This window comes from Moschus berezovskii, chromosome 11 (genome assembly GCF_049115385.1).
Source record: "Moschus berezovskii isolate FMDL1 chromosome 11, NW_MosBer_1.0, whole genome shotgun sequence".
Taxonomy (NCBI): Eukaryota; Metazoa; Chordata; class Mammalia; order Artiodactyla; family Moschidae; genus Moschus; species Moschus berezovskii.
The window spans coordinates 67176183-67185439 of record NC_142470.1 but is presented as its reverse complement, the minus strand read 5'-3'; the positions used below and the strand labels follow the sequence as shown (position 1 = coordinate 67185439).

At 42.7% G+C, this 9257-nt stretch overlaps 1 pseudogene; it reads left to right on the top strand.

Moving 5' to 3' along the window:
- The first annotated feature begins 4431 nt into the window (after positions 1–4431).
- Positions 4432–8874, top strand: LOC129540051 (lethal(2) giant larvae protein homolog 1-like; annotated as a pseudogene).
- Positions 8875–9257: the final 383 nt, after the last annotated feature.

The window sequence follows — 9257 nt, the reverse complement described above, 5'->3', positions numbered from 1 at the left end:
CATACAATTAAAAGCCTCCCCTTCCTTCCATTTTTTAAAAACTAGCAAATGCCGAATTACTGCCCTTTCAGTTATTCCTATAAAGAAGCAGACTGGACAAATGCTTTATTTCCCCATAAGATACACACAGTAAAATCTAGAGGAACCAGAAAAAGGACAGTGACATAGTAAGAAGATACCTAAATCCCTTTAGGACTTCCCTGGTAGTTCAGAATCCGCCTGCAATGTGGGAGACCCGGGTTCGATCCCTGCACTGGGAAGATCCCCTGGAGGAGGGCATTGGCAACCCACTCCAATATTCTTGCCTGGAGAATCCCCATGGACAGAGGAGCCTGGCAGGCTACAGTCCATGGGGTCACAGAGTCCGACACAACTGAGAGACTAAGCACAGCACCGCAAATCCCTTTTAGGAACTGCTGTCTGAAATAGAGCACTTGCAAGGTTTTAGACAAATCAAATATCTGACCTTCCTAAAAAAAGAGAAACTCAAGCAAACCTGTTTATCAAATCAATCTGTTAATCAAAAAAAAGGCAGATTTTTAAAATATCTAATACCAAGTGCACACTGCAGATTGCACTAAGGCACAAACCCTGTCCCCAAGGAGCTTATATTTTAATAAAAGAAATGCATGTTTCAGTTCAGCAAGATTTATTGGGCATCTACCGGAAATAGCACAATGAATGTCACAGAATTTCTATGCAGCATGAAAAAAGGAAAGTATAGCAGGCTTGCACTTTGAGAGATGAGAGAATGTTTGGGGCAGGACTCTAACTGATGCTTCACAAATTCAGTTTTTCTGGAGAAGAAAGTCTAAGTTAAGAAAAAATAGACACAAAAGATTAATTCAAGATACATAATTGGCACAGAAGAGGAACACAGTAAGGAAGTGCATGCACATTTAATATTATATTTATCTCACCAGGAAACATTTCAACAAGGAAAGTGAGTGCCTAAAGTGCTGACCCACCATAGGCAGGAAGCTGGTCAGAGCCTGAAAACTGGGTGAAGGGTCAGGCATGATGACCACAACAGTGCCAGGAAATGGGATTCTTTCAAGGTCGAAAGAAGTTACCAATAGGGTAGAGCTCTGCTTTTTAATTATTCACAGTAATGACTTGGATCTGGGAAAGAAAGGAATCATTTCCAAGATTGTAGATTGAACTAAGCACAGCATGGAGGAGTGATAAAACACACACACACACATCATCTTGAAAATTTCGAAGTGCTTTTGTGGTCAAAACACCTATCAATTCGGACAACACATTAACTGTCACAGTTGTTTCCTTAATATCTTTGAAAACTACCCTTTTTATGTGAGATTTACAAGACGCATTGCCTAGCGGATTACTTGGAAGGAAGTAACCAAGTGATGTTATCTTTGCAGTAGTGAATCAAAACTCTACCATCACCTGGCACCTGCTCTGACACTCTCAGAGCAATGATGGATTGACTCCCCAAGAAAATCAACATCTACTCCGCTACTGGACTTGATGTGAGCTCAACTGGGAAAGAAAAGACAAGCATTTAGAGCAGCCCCTGAGCAATAGTTTCTGTAAAAATACCAGTGGTCTTGCTTTTAGACATGAGGTGATGTTTGGCAGCATTGCCTACTCAAGCCCCAGCTACCACCACTGACACAACACATTGATTCTGTCACTGCCCTGACCCAACTACATCCCGAGCCCCTACTTTGAAGCTTCAGCTTTTTCCTTAGTACATTAAGTATATAGGAATCTAGGAACCCAGAATCATCTCATGCCATTCCTTATGATAATAAAATGAAATTTTATGAAAATTTTGAAAATTTCAAAAATTTTACTTATTTTATGAAATTGCATGAAAGTTAGGCCAATCAGAAGGCTAAGTAGAAACCTGATAGTCTAGGAAGTTATCCTAAAAAGCAAACTTCTGAGATCTCTTCTCAACATATAGCTTCAGGGATGAAAACAAATAATATGTTGAGACAGATTGCTAAAGCTATGCATTACAAATTAAAGGAACTAAAAAAAAGTTAGGCATTCTCTAGAAGAGTATTCACTATATTTTAAGGAAGATTTAAATGTATTTCAAAAGGGCAGCAGGGAGAAAATGGAAAGTTACTGATAGCAAAAATAAATTACCAAGAAATCTGTGCTGTTCTGCTGCTAAAAAAAATAAAACTAAAACAGATGCTGACATCTACCTGATAGTGAATATGTTTCTTAATATTGATTCTGACCATCAGAAGGGTACCTACTCAGAAAGAAATCTGATAGGAATGAGTGGAGATTCCAAAAGACAGACTTTAAAAATTCCTGATTGATAAAAATTTGGTTACACTATGCCACCAAAAATCATCCAATCCAGAATGTTAGCCTATTTTTAGTGAAGACAAGGCATGTGTATACCAACAGGTGTAAGTGTGGCTGTGTTTGTTTGTGTATTCACTTGTCTATATAAAAAAGCAAAAATTCCAGCTCAAAAATGAAGTAATGTGAAATTTCCTTTGGTATGCTTTTCCAGTATATTTACTGAAAATATACTTAATTTATATTTGTTCATCTCTGAGCTTTATGTTCAGTTCACTGTAGGACCTGAAACCTAAGAGAAATGGTTTCAAAGGTCAGGAAAAGTTCTAAACATTAGCAACTGAATTGCTCATGAGTGTGTCTGCATCCATTTCAAAAACTGTTCACATGAAGGATGGGCTTGGCTTTAGGAGAAAATATTTTGTGACTCATGGTTTATTTGGTACACTCACCATAGTTTGGGAGCAATGCTAATGTTTATGGATTACTGCACTATATATTCGGAGAAGGCAATGGCATCCCACTCCAGTACTCTTGCCTGGGAAATCCCGTGGATGGAGGAGCCTGGTGGGCTGCAGTCCATGGGGTCGCTAAGAGTCGGACACGACTGAGCGACTTCACTTTCACTTTTTACTCTCATGCATTGGAGAAGGAAATGGCAACCCACTCCAGTGTTCTTGCCTGGAGAATCCGAGGGAAGGGGGAGCCTGGTGGGCTGCCGTCTATGGGGTCGCACAGAGTCGGACACGACTGAAGCGACTTAGCAGCAGCAGCACTATATATTTATTCAATGGTGAGGTAAGTGACAAGGTCTAGTACCCTAAGTAGAAGACAGATATCAACTTGAGGCAGGAACTTTGCACCGGTTGAGGGCAGGGGGCTGTGGGGTATGGGGCTGGGTATGAGTGTGTGTGTGTGTGTGGAGTGGTCAATTTCAAACCTTCATTTGGTGATTAACTCAGTAACAGTTCTTAGCAGGCCATATTCAAAAGGGAAATGTCAGTAAGAAGGTTTCTTCTGTGAGCCCCATGGAGTCTTCTCCAGCCCTTCTTGTCAGTTTGTTTAGGTACTGGACCATTGATCCATTAACATTATCCAGGTGAAACAAAGAATAAAACATGGCAACTAAATGATAAATGATGTGGGAAACAGTATTCTAGGATGCTTTACATAAAAGACATCCTTAAAGGAAACCACTGATGACGAAGAAAAAGTTGAAAAACTAGGGAAACTAATTTATTCTCATTGTGTGTGTGTGTGTGTGTGTGTATACACACACACTGTATATGTATTTGCATTTAAATATCATATATTTTTTAGTAATTTAATATTACTGATTTCTGTATAAAACACAAATAGCAACATTTACACCTCTCTTATTTACAGAAGACTGAAGGGAGTTTGATAATGTATATAAAGCCTTTTAATTATTAATATTATAACTGTCATAATTTTATTCAGTTATCACCTTCCTTTGGTTATAAAAGCCCCAACTGTATTACCAGATGTAAAAGCAAAACCAAAAAATTCCAGTTTCCCTTCCTTTTTTTCTAGCCTACTGAATGAGATTCTAAAATTAAATTTCAATGGTTTGCAAAACTCCTCTCTCAAATTAAGGAAGAAGTGATTGAAGACACTTTTACCTACACCTGCTCAACGGCTAATTTAATGAGAAAATGACTTAGAAACTGCAAGTGGTAGAACAATATTGTTGGTAGGAACTAAGAGATGATTCAGTACAAACGGCGTGAGTAGAATCCATCTTTCATACGCTAATTCCTCCAACTTTCTTGACATTTGGCTTCTGTTTCAAATAAAGAATATGCCCAGCTCCCCCAGAGTAACCCACCCATATTTGGGTATTCCTGCTTAGTCATGTACTGTGAAATGGTATGGTTAAGGACTAGAAAAATTATTCTCCTGCACGTATTTAGCATTAAGACAGTTACTGTCCACTCTTACCTGTTCAGGCCACGTCGCCACTGTCCCAGCCAAGCTGTGGGCCGGCATCGTGAGCGCCAGCCAGCCGGAGAGCTCCCAGCCAGCCTCCTGCAGCACTGAGCTGGCCGACCTCTGGAATTGGAGCCCGGTAGGCAGCCATCGCAGCGAGAGCTGCTGCTCAACAGCCACAAGGACAGCATAATGCGGTTCTGGGACGTGTCCAGTGTGGTGCCCCGACCATCCTGCAAGCTGAGCACTGTTGGCCTCTTCAAGACGGACAGCAGGCATGCCAACAGCCTGGCCCAGGCCTCAGAAGAGGACTGCACACCCCGCCTTCCGCAGGATAGGCCGCTTCTAACCCTGTAGCAAAGATCCCTTTCTCAAAAAGGATGGCTGGCACTGCAGGCAGGGGGCTGGTGCAGGAGCTAAGTGATGCGTCTTCCAGGCAGGTGGGCAGCAAGACCAGCGTGGACTGCCTTTAGGAGCGGGGGCACTGAGCCATTGCCCTGACCTCCGGCTTCCGGCTCACCAGTGGGTTCAGCGCTGGTTACCCAGTGCAGTCCCTGCTATCTCGCAAGCCGCCGAGTGCTGCCTTATGGCTCTGGGGCTTTGGGCACAAGTCATGGTTTTGGTCTCTTTAACTTATCTCCGCAAGAGCCCTGGTCTGATCAAACGCACTCTTCACCCATGGTCGTGAAAGGGCCGCTCTCCTGGGTGAAGTCCACGTGAGGTCCGCGTGTGCTACGCACTAGCCAGACACGTGACGAGAAGCTGGGAGGAGGAGGCGGGGACGCGGCTGGGCTCCCAGGGGCCGCTCACGCACCAGGGTTGGGCCTTGGTGGTGCTGGAGGCGCAGAGCCGCCCTTGGCCCCACCTACGAACAGCACGAGGCCTTACAGGCCCCAGCGCCGGTGCAGGGAGACCGCACTGTGCTCACCGGGTGGGCGGAGCAGTTCATCGGCTGTTCACCTGGTGGCCCACGAGGGTTGTAGTATGCACAGGGTGGCACCAGCTACATTTGCTAGCGTGGCCCGCCAAGACTGTGCTGAGACCTGCCTGGCCTACCTCCCCGATCGGAACAATGTCCCCATCTTCTCGGTGCCTGCGACCCCAGGTGAACTACTCCTGTAGCCGAAAGGAAGACACATCAGCATCACCTCCTGTGTCTTCAAGTGCCACAGCCGGGTTTTGCCTCATTTCCCCATGGGAGCTTGAATGCTTCTCCCTAAGCATCCAGAATGTCCCAGAGCCGCTGGGCTCTCTGGACACTAGCTGGCCCCATGATGCCTTCTGCTGACTCCCAGAGTTGCCAAAGCTGAGACAGGCTAACAGGACCCCAGGCATCGTCTTTGCCCCCACAGAGTCACAATGGAAGCCTTGATTCTGCTCACAGCAAGGGAGCTGACACCCCAGAGCCAGCCGAACTGTGTTCTCACCTATATCCACCAACTTGGTCGCCAGAGATGACACTATGCAGGACACGACAAGAGGCATCACAGTGGAGGACGTGAAGCATTCCGTGGGCTCTGTAGAGCAAACTGAGAAGAACCCCGGGAACCTAGCAGAAGACAGGGCTTGAGCCTACGCCATCCTGATAACTGAGGTAGGCCAGACCTATCCCCACCCCACCTACTGCCCTGGTAACAGCTGGGATCTAGAGCCCCCTGGCTCCTTCCTGGTCCTGCACATGGACCAATACCTGCTGACCTGTGGGCTCCCGTGGGGCCTGCCAACCTTGGCCCCAAGTTGCAGGCCTCCACTCCACTCAGAGCCTCTGGGCAGATTCAAACTGACCCCTCCTACAGGCAATTGGCCACTCTGGAGCCCAGGTGCCAAGGGGAAAGAATAGATAGGGCTGGCAACCCAAGCTACCTCCCACTCCACACAGCGTCCTTTCCCCCCTTCCTTTGCAAAGATAATGTTTTCTAAAGCCTGTTTTGGGCTGGATACTCATTTTAAAGCTACTTTGGTAGGTGGGAGAGAGAGTGGAGGATGGATTTCCCTGTAGATTGTACTTTGCAGTTTTTTTCTGTCATTTTTTTTTTAATTAGCAGTTTTAATATTTAGGGCTTCCCTGGTGGCTCACACAGTAAAGTGTCTGCCTGCAATGCAGGAGACCTGGGTTCAATCCCTGGGTCGGAAAGATTTCCTGAAGAAGCAATGGCAACCCATTCCAGTACTCTTGCCTGGAAAATCCCATGGAGGGAGGAGCCTGGTAGGTTACAATCCATGGGGTTGCAAAGAGTCGGACACGACAGAGCAACTTCACTTTCATTCTTTCTTTTAATATTTAAAATAATGATTTTTAATTTTGATAAGGAAAGCATTTAATGTCTCTTAAAAGGGGGGGAGGAGAGTATCAATAGAATGAGCCAGAACAAATATTTTAATTATACTTCTATTTTTGCATGATTCTTTATACCCAGCATTGTTACCCAGAATGTCGTTGAGCTATGAGAAAGGTATCATATACTTACTTTTTAGCCAAAACATTAAGGACTTTATGCCTGCATTTTGTAAGTGATGAGGTTACCCATATACCTTTGAGAAAATGCTGAGAAACTTTTCTGAGCCTCAGACAGAAAATATAAGTTGTGAAATTCTTTAATGGCTATGCCTTCCAAAACAGAAGAAAGGGAAAGAGTTATTGAGGTAACTAAAACAAAGCAAGAAATACTGCAGAAAAAGAGAAAAATATTTTTCCCCAGGTCTGAATCTAGCAGCTCAGAACACATGAAGGAGATGAATGAACTGAAAAGGTATTTGCGGTTGAAGAGATAGATGCTGAGCTATTATTTCTTGTGATGCTATGAGATATTTATAACAACAACAAAAAAAACCCCTTGAAAATGAAATCAGCACCCAGCTTCTCAGCAGCAAACAACCTTCAGGCTCCACTACCAACATTATACCTTAAACACAAGTGCGTGTTTAAATATTTTAGTAATGGCTTAAATAAAATTTTGTGTTTTATTTATCAGCTGTGTATACATTCACATGCTATTTTCAGAATATTCCGTTAATAAACTTCTTTCCCCATACTAGAATAATCAAAGTAAACTTAGAGCAAAATATTTTCTTTTCAGACTGCTTCCTTATCCTAAAATGCTAATCAAATCATAGTATATAAAAACCTTTAAGTGTGGTAGTTAAGTTTTAAAAAGAAAATATTAAAAGCAGATTTTTAGCAGTCAGATTTTTTATAATCAAAGAGTATCATGGAGTCAACTTTGAAAATGTGCTCTCTTACCTTTCTCATTTAAAATAATAATAATAATATATATATATAAAGGGTTTGACATTTCCCTTTGTGAGCTGTAAGTTCCAGAAATCAGAGGACATTACTGGAACTTCTGTTATTTCACATTTTCCACTGAATGGCTTTCATGGTCACATGGTCAGAAAACAGTTACCACCATACTCTCAGTCTTTAGGGACTTTGCAGTTTATACTATAGGCTTTCAGTGTTTCTACTATCTCGGTATTGTTGCATACACAGTGAAAGAGGTGGATTAAATTGTTCTGGTGCATCAAGTGTTATCACATTGGCCTGAAATAATTCAAGTATCTCACAAAGCTCTTGGAAAGTGATCCTTAGCTTGTGAAATAAAATAAAACCCATCCAGTTGTAACCCTCATGAAACATTTTGGTAAAATCAGATCCAAGATATATTTGTCAAATAAGTCTCAGTCTTTATACCATATCGAAGCAGCTTGTTGACAAATGAAAAGTAAGTTATTGATGTGGTAAATTTGTGTCTTGGTTTGCCTTGGGAGATTGCTCATGCGTGCATTTGTTTGTTTTTCTTTGTTTCAGTTTGTGGTTTTTGTTATATGATACCAAGGAGTTGATTTAGTAGTTTAGTTTTGGTCATGGTAGTGACTTAATTGGACATGTTGTTTTATTTGCAGGTGTTAAGCACACAGTCTTATAGACAAGGCCTAAATGGGAACTCGACACACAAAATGATATGAATTTAGGAAAAAAAAGCATACAAAAATAAGTATGAATTAAGGAGTTCCATAAAACTGATTCCAAATCCATCTCTGAATTTTTTCAGATTTCATGACATAGTCCTTAAAGTAAAACGCAAAAAAGAATGTCATATAAGAACATTACATCATATGTCTTTAAAAAAAAGCATCAAATTGACTATGGTGACTTACTTTTCCAGCAATAACCACAGTATTATTAATACACCCCTCCCCCATGTTTTTAAATGTGACTTTGACACTACTCCCAGCAAAAGATGAGGTCTATGTGCCCTCCTTTTAAAATGACTAACGTGGTGACTCTTTTGACTAACAGGGTATGGAATTTACAAAGCTATTGACTTTTGTTACTAGGTCATTAAAGACCATGAAGCTCCTGCTTTGAAATACTTGTCTTGAAATTGTATACAAAACCCAACTACACAGAGGCCACCATGCCAAGGAAGTCTAAACCTACCCAAGAGCGGAAACCACATGGCAGCTCTGAAGCTAGAAGAGAGAGATGCCGAGGCAGCCCCAGTGACCTGGCCTCCTACTTTTTCTAGTTCTAGTACTAGCTCTAGTCCTCATCTAGCTGCAGCCCCAGGAGACACCCTGAGCCACAACCTCCCAACTGCACAACTTCCAAATTCCAACCCACTGAAACCATGAGAAATAACAGAGTAGTTGTTGTAAGTCACAGTTTGGGGAAAATTAATTTGTCAGTCATTTAGTATCATTTACTTAGCTTCCCTGATTACTTAGCTTCTCCGATAGCTCTGTTGGTAGAGAATCTGCCTGCAATGCAGGAGACCTGGGTTTGATCCCTGGGTTGGGAAGATCCCCTGGAGAAGGGAAAGGCTACCCACTCCAGTATTCTGGCCTGGATAATTCCATGGACTATATAGTCCATGGGGTCACTAAGAATTGGACACGACTGAGCGACTTCACTTTCACTTTTCACTTTAATGCATTGGAGAAGGAAATGGCAACCCATTCCAGTGTTCTTGCCTGGAGAATCCCAGGGACGGAGGAGCCTGGTGAGCTGCCATCTA